The 18,465-nt window shown below is 41.2% G+C and overlaps 1 protein-coding gene across 2 annotated transcripts in view; it reads right to left on the bottom strand.

Moving 5' to 3' along the window:
• The window catches only part of NUP93 (nucleoporin 93), a 104,004-nt gene that overhangs the window by 40,951 nt on the left and 44,588 nt on the right, over positions 1-18,465 (bottom strand). The window contains exon 1 of one of the 2 annotated variants that reach the window (XM_047078432.1): positions 4,802-4,847. The exons of the other annotated variant lie outside the window; for it this stretch is intronic. The gene's annotated coding sequence lies outside the window, so the exon portion shown is untranslated. Of the gene's footprint in view, positions 1-4,801; positions 4,848-18,465 lie in introns of those variants that run through there. 2 annotated transcript variants of the gene reach the window in all.

The raw sequence follows: 18,465 nt of genomic DNA, 5'->3' as shown, positions 1-18,465 counted from the left end.
TAAGCCAACTCTCCTAAAAAACGTGTGGTTACATCTCAGGTACCTGACAGCCAAACGAGCTTTGAAATGGCGCACGTTGGGAAAGACAGGCATGAAACGGCCTTATTTTTAGTCACCAGGCAGACTGGGTCTCAGAATACAAGTGGCAGCTAACTCCTACTGCAGAAGACGGGAGTGGGCACAGGGATGTTTTTGTCAAATGGCCAAATTCTCTTAGCTTATTTGCTTCCCAAAAGTGAGAACTGTGAGAAATAAGGGTCTCTGGGAGAAGAATTCCGGTGTCCATTTTAGCTAGGAAAGTAAGATGGTGAAAAGTGCTTCCCGTCTACAAGGAAGAAGTGCTCTGCCGGACAGTTACGTAAACAGTTTGAAATGAAGACTCTGAACACAGATTTCCTGGCCGTTAAAAAATTAAACAAAAAAGATACAATGATATGGCAAAAGCCGTATTTTACGTGGTCCAAAACACAAAAGACCATTCCGTGTCTCTTCCCCTTCAAAAGATCAACTGTCAACTGCAATCTACTCTGTCAAAAATTCAAAGTGAAGCCCCCACAGCAGGCCAGACTGCCTACGAGAAGGTATCTGACAAAAACACATAGTGAGTGCTGTAAAAGCCTTGTATCTTCTCTCATTTAATACATACAATGTACAAATTAATAGATCTGTAACCAATATTCCAAATAAAAATAATAACACAAGCAAGCAGTGACAGTTGACAATGGTCACTGTGGATTAAAAAAACATTGCCAAGATATAAGCAACAGCTAAGAAGGTAATGAAACAAGGAAAAGAAAACTAAGCAGATCAAAAAATAAGCTTAACAGACGGAATCCTCAAGAGGGTCTGTTCCAAGATGGAAACCAGAATTCCAATAAGCACGGCAAGTAGCCATTACCTTTAGATAGTGAAACGGAGAAGTGTCTGATTTCTAAAAAGACAGGAGTGTGAGTTATACCCATTATCCTGCTTCTGCTCATTCTGAGTAAAATACCTATTCCCTTAACCTCTCCTAAATTTCCCATCTTCCCAGTTTCTGAACAAATGACCTCTTCTGAAACCTTCTCTTGGGTGAATTTTCTACAAAAGTAAAACTGCTACTTGAGGAGAAAGTGAGGAAGGACAAAGCAAGATGCTGTTTTCAGATGGGCACAACGGAAACCCTGCCAGTGCTCAGAGCCGCTGGGCCTATCAGATGGCGTGGACACGCTTTTCATTAGCTCCCTTGTGGTGCCCACGGAGAACGCCTCGAGGAATTTGCAGGTGCAAAGAGATGTTCATTACTGATAAAGCCTAAAAGATGAACAGAGAAATTTTTAAATTTAAACATTTTTAAAATTTGGGGGGATTTCATATGGTCTTATAGCATGTTTGGTTATTTCATCAGAGAAATATTTAACGCAATAGAGTAAGAATACATAAAATGTCAGCCTAAAACACCTAAGAGACAGTGAAATCTTCTTTTGCAAGGAATACGATATGAATAGCAAATCCAGGCTTTATCCTGCAACTCGGGTATTTAGAGTCAATCCCATAGCTTGTTTTCTACAAAAGTTTAATACTTTAAACTGTTCTTCACAGACCGCATCATATTTTAAAAAGCAGATGCATAGATAGAGGACTTTAAAAAATCCCCCTGCAGGGCACCTGGGTGGCTCAGTGGGTTGGGTGTCCGACTTTGGTTCAGGTCATGATCTCGCAGTCTGTGAGTTCGAGCCCCGCGTCGGGCTCTGTGCTGACAGCTCGGAGCCCGGAGCCTGCTTCGGATTCTGTGTCCGCCCCCACCCCCTCTGCCCCTTCCCCACTCACGCTCTGTCTTGCTCAAAAATAAGTGTTAAAAAAAAAAAAAAAATCCCCCTGCAAAAAGCAGTGCAAAGCTGGCAGCTGACATCACCAACTGTACCATGTTTTTAATGCTGTTGTAGGATCTTTCACTGTGCTTTTATGCAAAAGTCTAGCCACTCTCATTCAGCAGGTGGCAGCAGACCCTGCAAGAGTGGCTGTGAGTCCCACCATTTGCCAGCTCAGCAGATCCATAGGCCTGCAGGCAGCTCTGGAGCCACAGGTGGCAAACCCTGTCGCTGTAACATGGCGCCGCATGGGCACCAGGCCATCTGTCACTGTCAGGCTTCAGGGTCCCATTTTGTACCTGGTTTCTACTACTGGGCTAAACAAAGGACCATGCAATTAGGTGACAGATTTGGGCCCATTAAGGCAAAACAAATCAGTCGCTCCCATAATTCAAATTGGTTTAAAGAATGGTCTACAAATTCTCACAGGTTAAATCTAACTCAATGTGTCCAAGGAGATTCTAAACCTAAGAACACACAGCTCTGAGTAGTGCCTCCTTCTGGATCTGCCTAGGGCCTTCCGGGCAGCACTGACTTAAGGGGGCTGGCATGCCTGGTCTCTTCAAGGGCATGCCAATCCAGGCGTGATGAAATTCCATCTCACCTGTCTGTGCCGTCTGGAAAAGCCACAGGCCTTTGAGAGAGCCATTCACACGAGTCCACCTACTGCCTTTTGTGGACCCCTTCCTATTATCTTCTCTAGCCCACAGAAGAATGAAGAAGAGAAAGAGAAGGGAAAGTAATTACCATACAACAAAAGCCCAACTTCCAAGATTTTCAGTACTGAGTAAAGAAAGACAATGTAAGAGGCGGGACTCACCATGACCCAGAAGGGAAGGTTTTTGAGAACAGGGACATGCCATTCCTGTGTGCGGTAGTGAGGGGTGCAGGAGGGCACAGCACACCTCCCTTGTCAACACAATGTAGGCACATAACTACTAGATGCCTCTTCCTATTTCTACACCAAGTCATGAAGCAAGGGCTGCTTATCGGCACTTTGAGTTACTGTCCTTGCAAAGTAAGGCTGAGGTTAAATAAGGGCTGTCCCCCCTGTGAGGGCCATTTAAATCGCTTGTGCCACTGCTGCAAACCCAGCTGTGCCCTTGCAGGGAGCCCAGGGCAGTCCTGTTACATTACCTACCTCTGGCCATCCAGGAAAGGAAAGCAATCTGTTCAGCTCAGTCATTGGGGGCCACGTGCAGAGGGGGATCAAGTAGTAAGGGCACAATATAAATAAGTAGGATCGTAAACGAGGGCGATTTAGGCACTAGGGAAGAAAAAATGTTTTCGGCAGAACACCCCTCCCCGCCTCCCAAATCCAGCAAAGCCCTGCAGTAACCTTTCAGGGTTGCATAAATGAGTTTCCCCTGCTGGTCACAAGAGGTCTGGGGAGATGATGTGGCTTGCTCAGTGCTAAAAACCTTACCACTTCATGAAAAACAAGCCAGAGCCTGTGTCCTAGTGAAAGAGGCCATGATGCGGCAGGATGTGCCACGCTGCAGTGGCTGGGCCTCTGCTGGCCATCCTCTTCTCTCTCCACTACTAGAAGTGGGGCAGGGAAGAACAGGAACACTAGAAGCCAAGACAGAGATGGAGGGAGGGCAGCCGGCCAACTGTTCTCAGACCGTTGAGGTGGCCCCATGGGAGAAAGCAAGGTCAGCAACTCTGAACATTTTATCTCCCTGCGCACCCCCCTCCCTGCCATCACCAAAAAAAACTAGTGCACTTGCTAGGGCTAACCTTTGGGGACATAAGAACAGGGGGGATTCTGAAAAGAAAACTTCAATGTAGTTTTGCAAATGGTATGTAACAGTGTGGCAAAGTATGTCTGGCTTTAAAAACCAGCACCAGAACCCTCTCCTCACTCAAGGGTATGAACAGATCGAAAAAATATTAATCCCATAGCCACCTGACGTGACAGGAAGGTAAGAAAAAGAGGATACGCATTAAGGGATGATAAAAATGTTTTAATATGTCTTTGAGGAACTGATTTCCATCTTGGAGATGGATCGGTCCACATTCAAAGAACCTTGGGTACTCAAAACGCACTGCGGTATAAAATGGGAATGCTCCAATAATGGCCTTTATCGTGGCCACCGCTGCCCCCACCATCCCCCAAACCCACTCTAAAAGAACTCACTAAAACAACCTCATATTGTATTAAAAAAACAAGCCACAGATCCCCTGCTTTGCTACCTAGTGTCTTTTCCCTTTGGAAACAGGAAACAAAAGCAAGATTTGGGGGGTTGTGAGAGTTGACAGCGGAGGGTGTGTCTCCAAGCCAGTGAGGTGGGAACCTAGTGGGTTTGGCCAGGCCATGCCAGGCCGTTTCCACAGCGCTCAAGATCCAGTTCTACTTAGCAAGCAAAAGGCGCGCCGCTGGGGAAGGCCATGTTTGAGAACCACGTGTCATATTAACTCCCTACTGGCACAGGGTGTCAGTCACTCACACTGCAGTCGGAAATCACAGCCCCTCCCACTATGCAGCACTGCCTATGCCTATGGGATGGATCATCATGGCCGTCACGGAAAACGGAGCTTTGGTTTTGCTGCAGTCTCTTCTTATTCAGAAATTCTTTTTCAAACATTTGTCTGGAGTCCACTAAAACGAGCCAGAGACTTTTCTAACTTCCGTTGTCTTGCATGGAATTTGCCACGGTACGCTTCTGTCCTGCTAACAGTCGTTGGGATTGCACTCTCTAAAACCTCAAGCTTGGAAACGTTTTGACTTCACCCTGTCAGTGTTGAGGGAATACCACAGGATACACCATTCACCATTAATCACCATGGGTACAGGAAACAGAAAACACTGCTTAGCTGGAGTGGCAAATACAAACAACAGGAGAGAGAGCAAGACCACTTTACGAATACAAACAGCCTGAAACTGACCTTTCGCCCAGCCCATCCTTACTAGGAAAAGGGACAAGCCTGCACTATGGGATCCCTCATACCTTACAGCTGGAGGAATGATCTGCTGGGAGGGGACGTCAGAATGCCCGGCTCCATCGAAGCTCGGGGCAGACGGACGTGACGCTCATGACTATCCCAGGAGATGAGCACTTCCTCCTCTGAGCTGAGACAACATAATGGACCTAAAAGCTCAACTTGCAGAATGTCTTATTTTTCAATGTTTGTTTATAAATGATAAATTTATAAATGCCTATCAACACAGGCCCGGGAAGACTCCAGGCACAGTTCAATTAAGTCATTTCTGGCAAGACGAGTAGGGACATCTCCACGAGTTAAGCGGGTGAAGTAAATATAGGTTTTGCCAAAAGCTCAATCCATTAGGGCCACCAGTCACCAGTGAGCCCACAAAGAGAAAGACAGGCAATCAGATGTAGACAGTAGCATACACAGCACAGCAAAGATAAGGAGTCAGGTGGCCTGAAGTTAGGGCTAATCAACTGCTTTCCAGATGGATGACCTTGAGAAAGTTATTTAACTACTGTAAACCGTACTTTATCTAACTGCAAGATGAGCTGATAATACTTCATAAACTCTGAGGCCGGCTCCCGAAATTCCAACTCCATGAGACATGGGAACAGGTAAGAAATTAGCATTGTCCTACTACCATGACTACAGTTCACTTCCAAAATAATCCATACCTTGAACCACAAAGAAATGAACTTGGGTTTTGAAGGTGGCAACATATATTTTATATATAAAATAACCAAAGCCCACACAGAGCTAGAATGAAAACAGACTCAAAAACAAATAACATCTTTTCATAGGAATGCTGGCTTCATCTTGTCATAAAGGAGACTCATACTGTCCTGTTTTCTAAAATCCATCCTCTACTGGAAGAAGTTATGTTTCTACGTTTTTTTTAAAGAAAGAAGAAAACACAAAGCAAAGAGTTTCAAAAGCACTAATATAAAATAACTATTTAAAAATGTATTTTATCCATATATGTCACCAATTTCTTAAAAGGAACAATTGGAAGCTATTTAGATATAAATGCTAATTAAGTCTTTTACTTCAGGAAAATCTCAAAATTTCCATCTTCTAACAGAATAAAAAAATAACTGTAAACTGGCAAAGCAGTGCTACTAGAGGTGTCCTCAAACTTGATTAAAGAAAAATAACTCATGCGCTCCACCTCTTATCACAGTGTTCGTGGTGACGCCATTTTACTCCTTCCTCACTGCCATCTTAGTGCCACGGAATGTTTCTAGCGGGCTGGCCGACATGCTTGCTTATCTACATTATGGCACTGCCAGAGCAGTCAAAGGTTTGATATGAATATTTTTTTTTTGTAGCAAAAAGAGCGAGCCCCTGACTCTTTATTAGCAGCTAGGCTAAAACTGCATGAGAAAACCGAAGAGCTTCTAGATTGAAGAGACTTGGGAACCCCCTATAAGTATGAGAAAGGAGAGCCTCTTCCCAGGAGCCAAACTTGAGTAGACCATGGTAGAGGCAAAGACCCGGAAAGCAACTGGGTCTCTGCTATCTCCCCAGAGTACCTTGTATGTGATTTACATAAAGCCAGAGAAAGAAAATAAGATCAGAATCTTCAACCAAGTTTCACTTTAAAAATTTCAATGGAAGGCTTTGTGACACCCCTCAAGCCATCCAACCAACCATTTTATGCAAGCGAAGCTGCAGTTAAAATGGGAGTTCTAGTTTGCTGCCCCAGAACTCTTTTATTTCTGAGTGCAAGCCTTGTAAAAATCAAGGGGAAGGAATCCCTTTGCATTCTACCACACATCTAAACAATTAATATATTAAATGTCCTTCCCAGGGTTACAAAAATTATACGGAGATCTAGGCTCTTATGCTGCAACCCTGAGATTTATGTAAGATTTATGGAATCTTTGTAGGATTCTGAACAGGGCTTAGGAAAGTGAGCCTTCCTATTTCAATGAAAAGACTGATGTGAAAATCCTCCTCTCCCTTAGTTTCAAAAACATCTATCAATTAGAGAAAACCAGCATTCAGTGAGTAGGATGAATAACAGCTAGAGCAGTAGGACTTGCAGGAACAGCTGGCTTTATAAATTTGGTATCAAGTTAAAAGGATTCTCGGATACTCAGTTCTGTGAAGATTCAACTCCTGAAACAGCTACTAAAGCATTTTGAGCAAATTCTTCACGGTACAGTTTACTGTAAAATACACTTACTATACATTCTTCAGGATTAAGTGCCTTTAAAAAAATAAACACAGAAGTCGAAGTTAAAATCCACTTACTTCTCTTAGGAACAGCATAAAGGAACAAAGGAATAAGCCAGTCAAATCCAATTAATTTTAAGAATCAAGATCTCTAAGCTTACAATCACAAACAAGAGTTTTCCACAAGTAGCTTTGAAGTCACAACTATTAATTAAACAGAAGACACTAAGAATTATCCCCATTAAAGAGAGTGAAAGTCTCAATCTATTGATCTTTTAGGACAAAATCTTGTTTTGTTAAAACACTTTTTCTTATATATTTCAATCAGCTACCTCAGATCATTAACATGGAAGGGTTTTCTTCTAAAAACAAAACAAAACAAAAACTAAATTAAAATCCAGCAATTTTCTTCAGGATTGAAAAACGAACTCTTTGTAAAAGACCGTGAAAAGATGCCTGAACTCTTAAATATAGCATATTTGGATTTTTTTTATCCAAGTGTCATTTTCACCTTTTGACTAGTGATAGATTCATACCTCTCATTAACTTAAATTACCAAATAATGAATTGAAAACATGTGTTAAAATCATTCATAGAACCTATATTCCAAACATATATATATACACATGTATATATATCTTACACTTGGTTTCTGACACACACATAAAAAAAATACACCCAAGAACCTCTGTTACACCTTTAATATTTGCAGCATTCATTTAAAAGTCTATTTTGCCCTTTCAACCAAAGACAAATTTTCAATCTCTCCCCGCTATATGAGTATATGAGAAATACTTACTGTAGACAAAAGGATTCCATTTTCTTTCTGAGAATATTCTCCACCCTCTTAGAGAACTCTTCTATGCGGTATGCAAATTCATTTTCTGAGTTTTACAGTCACAAAGCTCTTGTGCCACAGAGCCGAATGTAAATGAAATGGCCCTGCAGCTGCCTTCAGAATGCAGCTCACCTCAACCATGATACAGCTAATTGTTAAAAATGGTGGCTGAGACATTTTCCATACATTAAATTAAGGAGCTCTGATGAAGGCGCTGGCATCCACCCACTTCAGACAAAGGAAAATAATTTGCAATTGTACCAAGGCACGGATAATTGAGTCATCTCCCATACAGGGTCAGTGTTAGAGGTTTCCTCCATCTTTACAAAATGCAAACCACAGCTCATTGTCTCATCTCACAAATCAATTCTTTGCAATGCTGCACTGGGTCAGAGTTTTAAAGGAATCTTAGTCGTGGGCAAATCCAGATCTCCAATGCTGAGATGAGCAAAATTCTCAGTTCCTCTCCCTTCCCTGAGCAGCTCTCCTCCATTCCCCACTTGACAGCTCCTCAAATCTTCCTATTGTTAAGAGTACAGAAAGTCCCCCACCTCTGAAGAGAGCTTAATCTCTCAACTAGGTGAGCAATTTCCAAGTCCCTGCTGCAGAAAGAAGTCTAGACCCTACAGGTCCCATGATACAAATACATTCCTTGGGATAAAAAGCTATACATCACTGTCTTTTTCTGTTGTTTGTAAGGGAAGGCAACAAGCAAGCTGCTTTTTAATGCTGATTAAAAGCATTTTCAACTCTGATATTAATCAAGGTATTAAAAGTGTTATAGGCAACATTTATAATTTTATTACCCTCCAGATAATGCTTACATGACTTAGGAAGTTTTCATCTCATGTACTGAAATCACATTCTCTACACCAAAAATGTGAAATATACTTCAAGGACTCATACTCTTTTGAGGATGAATTTAAGAAAGAAAAAGTAACTACCTTAATTTAAATCGCCTACCTGATAATACTTAAAAACCCGTATCTTTGATGTTATTATTTAATTCTTATTTAAAGCTTTATGCTAAAGCATTTCCTGTGAGATAATCCCAAATACTTCCAATATTACTTCCTCCCTATAACAAAATATAAATGATTAAGGCATAATACACACACACACACACACACACACACACACACACACACACAGAGTCACCTACAATCCCAAAGGATCTGGTTTTATCAAAAGGAAATTCTATTTTAATATTTTACCTCATATAAGAATTCTACACTTCACATGCATCTTTTTAAAAAAACCTTACAAAGTCCATACTACTTATTACTTAAAGATGAAGTCTGAAAAATCCAAAATAACCAACTATTTAAATCTTTAAGCAAATACCTCTCTGCCCCACCCAATGGATTTAAGAAAAATATTAGAATGACAAGGCACAAATCTGAACAATTCTCAGGAGAATCAAGTACTTTTTCTATCAAATGAGTTAAATCTTCTGAATTTACCTTGAAATTTTAAACAAGCCAAGATCTCGTCTTTCAAAGGTACTGCAACAACATGCTGTCACTCTATTTACTAGGGTGCATTTATCTTAATTTCTTTACAAAACATAGGTAATCCTACCTGCAGCTCTCAAATTTTAGGAGTTACAGACCAGTCGATGCTGTTGGTCACTGCAGCTCTTCCATACCTTCTATGTGGGATGAGCTCCGTTGGAACCAGTGCTCAAGTTTTTCCCACTCCAGACAGCCAGAATTCAGGGGGTGGGGGGGGGGGAAGGAAGAGGAAGGGAGAGAGGAGAGAGATGGAGAGAGGAGAGAAAGAAGAAAAAGGAAAAGAGAACACCCTGCAAATGTGATATGACTGAAGCATTAAAGAGTCCAATTAGACAATGAGACTGCAGGGTCCCCTTAAAAAGGGTGTCCTGCAGCCCCAGGGGCACAGCGTCATCTTTCGTGCTGCTCCACACAAATTCAGAGAAGTCAGCTATCAGTTTGAAAGCACAAACTGATGGGAGTAACAGTTTATAGGTTACAGAAGGGTATTTTATTGTTAACGGACTGTACCAAGTTAAGATTTAAGAGGGGGAGAGACAACATGTAGGCAAGGAATGCTATGATACTTTTTCTTTTTCGACCCAAGCCACTGCAATTACTCTGATGTGAATTTTTGATGACTTCCGACATCTTGCATGGTTAATAATCGCTTCAGCTGTCATGTTCGGTTAATGTGGAAAATGCATTTGCTGCATTGTGATGCAATGCTGTGGCCACAGATTGTAACACCAGTTGTGAAGCTGGTCCCTTAACTGAGCAGCAGGAATTTGCACATGCCATGATGCTAAAATAAATGGTAGTTAAAAGATTTTATACAGCAGCAGACAGATTCTGCCATTTTAGCCTACAGGATGTGTAGATCCAACATACACAAGCATCTTAGATCGCCGTGCCCTCATCAACTGCACCATCCTTCAAACAGAACAGTACATTCACCATCTTAAATGTTTGGCCTCTCAGTAGTTAAAAGATTTCAATACTGTTTAAATAACTATTCAGATTAATTATAGCTTTGAACAGAACTGAGGCTATTTTGCGTTTCAGGAATATACAGCCAATGAAACTGTCAGTGACACAGGAAAATGCAGACCTTTTATTAACATATGCTCGGCTCAACTGTCACTTCTTCGTACAACATTTAGGGAAAAATATATGATGTGTAAGTAATGAATATTCCCATTCTACCGTAATGGTTTTTAAAAGAGCTCCTCAGACAGGATTTTTTTTTTCTTCTGTGTTTTAATGTATAACCTGAAAATCAAAGACTACATTAAAATACTAACATATGCTTTTCATTGTCACTAAAAGAAACTCAATGCAGCAAAGAACTGTGCAATTTCAAGAAAGCTTGTGAACAAGCAAAGATCAAACTGCACGAAGAACCATGCATCAGATAATTAAAGTCAGGCTAGTCAGGTAGTAGACCATCATTATCATGGTGCAGATTGCAGGAAAAAAAAAAAATCGAGAGAAATACCCTTCCATCTTCAAAACCAAAACCCACAAACCCTACAATTGCAATCTGTTGATTGCAAAACCAACACCTATACTGCAGAACCAGAATGACACATGGTATTTGCCAATTTTGTAATATATTTTTATACAAATATTAACTTGGCTATTAGCATCTAGAATTTGGCTACCTGGGCTTCTTATTCATCTACAGTCATCATTTTGGTATTTAAAGAAGCAGAACCAAGTTAGACTTTGTTGCTTTAAAAGAAAAACAATTAATATAATTAACTTATATTTCTTACATCAGAACTTTAGCCAATTAAATGCTCCGAGTTGAGATGTTGCAGACATTTCTGCCTTTATAAAAAACATGACCGAAAAAGAATGAACATAGGAACACACTGGGGTCTGAACAGTGCATAACGATGAAAGAACTTCTGCTACTAACATAAAAATCAACCCGTGATTTCCTTTGTTTTATTCACTGTGATAGCACCAAGTGCATAATTTGGAGGTGCATGCGTTAACAAGCACTGTAAAGCGGAAGAGCATTCTAGTTTTGTTTCTTCCCCTAACTTAAAATTAACTGCACCAACAGTGCTATTAGGTGCCATAGCAGGTATCACAGCAGTTGTAGCTAACATTCAACAATTCAAGCTTTTGTTGTTGTTGTTCCAGACCCAATACAAGGTACCACTAGCAGCTCAGAAACCACACAAGGAAGGGAGGAGGGGGGAAGGGAACGTGTGTTGGGGGTAGCTTTGAAATTAACCAGGCTCAGCTTATGCTCCAATTACCGAACAAAAGACAATCCTGGGGGACCTCTCTCTGAACCGGTGCAAGAAGCAAACTCTTTTGTTTCTGATCAAATAAATACTGCATTGGAGCCCAGTTGGTATGCAATAGGAGTCTCTGCCTGGGGACAGAAGGGGCAAGAAAAAAAAAAAAAGAACCCCCAAACCCCGTGTGGTTAAGTCAAACCATTTTACTGATGGTTAAAACCTATTCCCAAGGGAGACATCTGAAGTTCACTACAGGAGAGTGAGAAAACCCACTTTCATTACTAAAAAAACCCTCCTCACTGAGTCACTATTAAGACATTTTTCTCCGACAGTACGGCCAACAAATAAATTAACAGGATATTTCTTTACGCTAGAATAAATTGTAAACAAGCTCGGATTCTGTCTTCCTCCAATCTAGGAAACCAGATGAGTTGCGAAATATTCTGATTGCAAAGGACCCTGGAGCAGAGGGTACAGAGAAGCATTAACTAACCTGCTTCAGACCCCAGGGGCCTGAATACGTACGTGGAGATCATAAAAACACTGAAAAGCAGCCACCTTACAAAGGAGGCACTTCTCTACTTGTTTTATCACTAGCCGAACATAAAGTGATCAATTCCTAAATGTTTATTCGGTAGTCTATTATTTATTTTTGTTTTGGTTTATATTGACTCAAGCACCAAAAACTAGAATAAAAAGGGTAGACAACTAATGAACACAGCATTTATTAACACAAGGGATAAAAATGGGCTTGTTTATACAAATGGAGATCATGTCTGATCCTTCCGACCAAAGGGATCGACACATTTCAAAACCCTCTGTGCACCACACCATCCCCAACTACAACAGCTAGTTGTACACCAGATACACACTACATAAAAAATCTAGACGCCCAAAAGTGTAAAGACAGATGGAGCTTACTGCCACAAAGTGGATTTAGGTCTCTGTGTATTTGAAAGATCTCCGAATTTCAGGTGAGGGCTTGGATTCTCAAACAGTATTCTATGCAAAATCCAACAAAGCACGCCTTTACACAGTTCCTTAGAATTCATTATAATGAGACTCTTTGATAGAAAAGCTTCAAGTTTGTTATTTCTATATCCATCTTTCTACAGATCCTACCAATCAGTCCATGAAAGAACTTCTCAGCAAACTACAGGTATAGGACAAAGATTTTTCCGAAAAAAAATAGGAACACTTTATCCAACTTACGGCATCCAGATGCTGAAGACTCTCTGACCTTCATATAGTTAAATGGTTTAAAAGATTTCTGAGTAGGAAGAAAAGGGGGCCAATTTCCTTAGGCCTACACTTGAAATCCAGCAAGGATGAGACATTGTTGAAGGTGTGGCATTAGTATTCCTTCTTTTTTTTCTACCTGTTATCATTAATAAATAAGATTATAGAACAGAAAAGGCAAGCCATTGAAATTCTGTGGTTCAGGTAGAATTATAATAATAATCGCCAGGTGAAATTACCACGTTCAAGTGAACCACTGTAAAGCTCTAAAGTACCATGACAATATGCAGGGCTTTATGCAGAAATCAGACTTTGACAGATCCCTGGTGAGCTCTGTTCTACCTTCTGCCAGGTTCACTGGGCTGCTGGGAAGATAATGTAATATCACTGGTGGGTAAGTGCTTTTAAGAGTCAGGAATGAGAGGCCATGTGAGGTTGGGCAATTACTGTGCCCTACCCCCTAGCCTTCTAAGGCATAGCTGGATCCCGCTTCCCTTCCCCTCCATCACCAACCTCCTCCTGGCTCCTCTCTCCTCACTGAGACCTTGTTCCCTTGCCCCATGCTAAATATTCCCCCTCCCATACATTCATTTTTACTGCCACAATTCTTACCTCTAGACCAGAGGCTCTGGAAAATTCTGTCTGGAGCTATTTTCTGAACAGTGCTTCTTATCCTATCTCTAAATGTTTCAGGGGCATTTCTATGGGATGTCTTGCCAGAACATCAAAAGCTGAAATGAAATCTCAACACTCAACCAGTTAATCTTCCTAACTTCTCTGCCTCGACCGACAGCACCAATCCTTCTCCTCATTACAAACTTCAAGTTATTTCTGAACATCCTTCTTAAGCCCATCAGGCACCAAGTGTGGCAGATGTTTTATTCCAAGCATCTCTCACACATCTTTTCCTCTGCGTTTTCTCACCAACCCACCTGGTCCTGGTGTCATCACCATGCCTGGATTATTACAATTGTCTCTGAACACCACCTCAGCAGGTATCCTTTCCACTGGCCAATCCAACTTCCATGGGTCTCCACACCCCCCTCCCCTTCTTCTTGACATTTACCTGCTCCAAAACTTTCAACAGCATGTGCTGCCTACACTCCACTGCTTGGCAGTCACTCCTTCCACATTTGATACCCCCTCCCTGACAGATTTCATTTCTTAGCACATAACTTCTGTTCTCACCTCCCTGACTTTGGTCAGGCTATTATTCTCATATCCTCTTTCACTTCCTGCAAGCTATGCCCATGTAATCTTTCAAAGGCCCATTCAAATCCTGTCTGTTCGGGGGGGGGGGGGGGTCTTCCCCAATACCCAGAATTCATTCATCATTACCCACTCTTCTCCTCTGAAGTCCCAAGCCATGGCGAACCTCTTATCATTCCCATTCAATTCTGTCCGTCATTTTACACTGCCTTGGACAGCTTGGTCCTATTATAGAAATGTTGGTCAGTCTTGAATTTCCAGGTAGAAGATGATGGATGAACTTCCAGAGGACAGTATCCAGAATTTATGTTTATTCTAATTACATCGGTGCCTACCATAGTGCTGTCCGTAGTGGACACTCAACAAAACCACTTCACTGATTTGTATTAGTGTTCACTAGACCCCACCCAGGCAGATACAGGCAACTACTTGAAGAGGACCTAAATATTACTTTTGCTTGTTGTTTGTTCTTTCAAATCTCTTTAGCTCCCTGAGATCACTGCAGCCTTAGGTAGTAAGATGGATGCTGAGGTGGTTCTTGGCCAAAGTGCAGAGGCACCGAACTCTACTCTGTGACTAAGCATCATGACCAACAGTATTCAATTCCCAAAGTCGGCTTCCTTCTCCGTTGCATCTATCTAGTGCCAAGGAGGTTCAGGGAAGATGAGATGGTCCTGGCCCAAAGTCAGTGGCGTGGCATTCACAGCTGATCTGTCCTGACAAATCAGCTGAGAATGAAAAAGCAATCTGCTAATTTTATCAATGACATTTCACCTTGAGTATTGTTTTAAGTGAGGGCCTAGATTTAGGCAGTCAATAGAAATCAGCTGACTTCCGCAAGACATTATTTAGCAGTAAAACAAATTAAGGTTCTGATGGTCATATGCAAACTCATCTGCCCAGGGGTCAAGAAAAAACAGGGAAAAGAAAGCTCCCTCTGCACGGAGAAGCTAAGGAGTTTCTGTTGCCCCAGAATACAGTTCTGCCTCTGGTATGCCTATAAACCAAAAAGGGTGGGAGGAGGGTGTAGAAGCAGGCCCAAACTTAACACACCAGGGTGAACGTAATTTCAGAAGTAAGATTTCCACTTCAAACACGTTTTCAGGAAGTAGTTCCCCAGTAAATGCAGTCATTAATGGGAATAGGCTAAAGTGGAAGGAGGAAAGATCTCTCCTTAAATATTCCTCCAGGGCAATTCACTGCAGTCCCAGATTTCAGAAACTCAGAATGAGGAGAGCTTTCTATCAGTCTGTGACTGTCTGTCTGTCCCATACATACACGCACACGCACACACACACTCTCTCTCTCTCTCTCTCTCTCTCTCTCTCTCACACACACACACACACACACACACACACACACACACACACAGCATCTATCAGCCTCAGTATTTAGATAGAGGAAGCAAGTGATTTTGACAAGAACGAGTAGACTATATGAAGAAGTTCTACCTCAATCAAAAAATTATATAAATATATAAACATTATATATATATATATACATATATATATACCCAAAGTATATGAAGACTCATTAGAATCATAGCCATGAATTTTCAGGGGCAATTCATTTATTTCCTGTGGCACACATTAAGAAAATAAGGGACAGAGAAACTCAGATTCTGGCCAAGGTCACACAGCGACCCGGTCTAGGTCCTGGGTTCAGGATGTGGGTTTCTTGTTTACAGAACTCTTTGCACAGCACTATGAGACACCGTACCAAGAAAAACTGCTCGAGTATGTGCTTGCGTCCCAGATTCCACGGCATCTTAAGTTATTACATGGGGATAATGGTGGATACAAAAGAAGGGCTTCTAGCTTACTAGTTCTTGTTACCAATGTACTTTACACAACAGATGTTATTTCTTACCAGGTTGATTGTAAATAGAATTCTTTTAAACAAATTCTATTTTTAATTCAGTAGGGAAGCTGTTATTTGAAGGAATTCTAAAGCTAAATATCACCCCAAGATTTCCTTTATAAATGCAGATATTCAGAGTTTGGATTTGCTTACTAAAGCAAGGTTCATCATATTGTTACTATTTTTTTTTTTTATAAAATTTTTTTTTTCAACGTTTATTTTATTTTTGGGACAGAGAGAGACAGAGTATGAACGGGGGAGGGGCAGAGAGAGAGGGAGACACAGAATCGGAAACAGGCTCCAGGCTCTGAGCCGTCAGCCCAGAGCCTGACGCGGGGCTCGAACTCACGGACCGCGAGATCGTGACCTGGCTGAAGTCGGACGCTTAACCGACTGTGCCACCCAGGCGCCCCTGTTACTATTATTTTAAATAAGAGATACTAAAACTTTAACTTTCATGTAATTTTTTTTTCTGCACATATTTTCTATTTCTACTATTAGCTGGAAAACACTGATAAGATCAGAAAGTGATTTAAAAAAAAAAAAGCTCCTCAATAGAAAGAAAAGGATTACTAAAATTATTCAATCCTCAATGACTTAAACAGGAAAAACCTGCATTCCATGATCTGGTCAGGGTTTCAAATTCACTGCCATACAAAATACAGTTCCTGAAATTTTTCTATGAAGGAAAATTGTAGGCAGGATTCTATTTTTTCATTAACCCTATTAAAAAGTTGACTATGGCATTCCTCAACGCAATAAACAAAATGTGGCATTAAGATGTAATAGAATTACACTCAAGGATGCAACCCTTAAGAAAATTATAAACAAAAAATAACCAGGGGAAAACTTATGAGAATAGCAGCAGAATGAATGTGAAGCAGATGCCCCACAGAATGCTGGCGAGGCAACAGGGGCGGCCGAGGGGAGAGGAGGCCCCCACCACTCCAGGTCAGGTCAGACAACAAAGGCAAGCGAGACAGGTGGCCCTGTCTCGGCCCCAGGAACTTATGATGCCTTATAAAACACCCAGTCAGGTTTTCATCTCTGTGCTGCACGCCTCTCACCTCTACAACAGGAACACAAAGGACCTGCAATTCTGAAATTTTTTATGAAAATTAGCCTGATTTTAAAATCCGCTTTTCCCATACCATTCTTCTCTCCACCAGCCTTCCAGCAGTGACATGGGTGGAAGTCATTTTAAAGACAATGGTCCAGTTTTATTAACATGCTTCCTACCACTAAGTCCTCCAGCAAACTACCGTGGTGGCTTCAACATTTCCAGTTCTACTACTTTGCCATCTTGCACGCTTAAGTTGATAGTGGGGCATTGCGGGTAAGCAAATCCCCTCAGGCAAACCTAAAACACTGAAAATCCACTAAAGATAGGGACTGTCTCATATCCACTTAGGGTGCTTAACAAAGCTTCATGCACAGGGTTGAGTGCTTATCATATATTTATTGATTAACCTATAAATTGCTGAGGGTTGTTAATCAGAAGCTCCAGAAATGTTTACACAAGTGCAGACTGTCATCAACCTTCTCTGACTGTGGTGCTTCTTGGCAAATGTACATTTAGAGTTTAATCGGAAGCGTTCCTTATGAAGCTGGCTACCCATGTATTATTCGAACTTAATCTAATTAATTTCTGTTTAAGCCTTACTAACGAAATGAATATGGTGAAATATTGATAAAATGTCTCTCAAGGCTATCTACATATGATTTCTAAAAGGAAGAGGTAATTAAGTCTAGTGGAAAGCATACTGGTCTTGGAGTTAAGAACTGGCTTCTAGGTAGCCCTACACAAGTCATTCACTTCGTGTCTCGGTCTCCTCATCTATAACATGGGGAAATGACACCAGACCTACGTGGAGTAAGAATGTTATGTGTATCTTCAACTGCCTATATAATAGAATTAGTCTTCAAAACAAAGAGAAGCCATTTCAAATGATTTCTAAGACACAGGCTGCACATTTTAATACATTTTTCAAATATGCAGACTGATTTAGACATTTCCAAGGAAATACTTATTCTGCCTCTCTGCTTTCTCTCACGGCATCTGTTGTTACTAGCAGGGAAGGAAAAGTAAAATCTAATGTCATTAACAATAGACCCAACCAAGATCCCCAGGACTCACTTAATGCAGGAGGAGGGCACATAGAGAAGCAAATGAAAAGGTAAACAAAATGAGGATGAGAGGAGCTGAAGAGAAAGGCAGAGAAAATCAGGTTAATGAATAAAAACAACAAGTCCATCTTTCATCTCTCCTGGCTCCTACTGATGGCAGACGGTGTATTTAAACTGCTGAGAGACCAGATTTAAGGCCTCCCTTTGGCATAGTCCATCCATGAATTATTAACATCTGCAGAAGCAACAGCACATCCGCTCACAGCGATCAGAGAGGATAATGATGATTAACAAAGATGGGATTATTAATCCCTCCACTTCCCTTTCCTGTCTCCCTCTCTTCATTCCCCTCTGGGCTCTGACTGCTTTTTAGGCAGTGTATTTTGAGCTACAGCCTCAGTCTCAGAGTCGATACCTCCATAGTGAAAAAGTAATCAATGACCAATTAGAAGTCATAAGTTTTTAATATATATATGTTT

Source organism: Lynx rufus, unplaced genomic scaffold (genome assembly GCF_022079265.1).
Source record: "Lynx rufus isolate CCGP_SWC_20201006 ecotype Redwood Valley unplaced genomic scaffold, mLynRuf1.p SCAF_16, whole genome shotgun sequence".
NCBI classification, from domain to species: Eukaryota; Metazoa; Chordata; class Mammalia; order Carnivora; family Felidae; genus Lynx; species Lynx rufus.
Note: the sequence above shows the minus strand (reverse complement) of the source record. Positions and strands in the feature narration are given on the sequence as shown.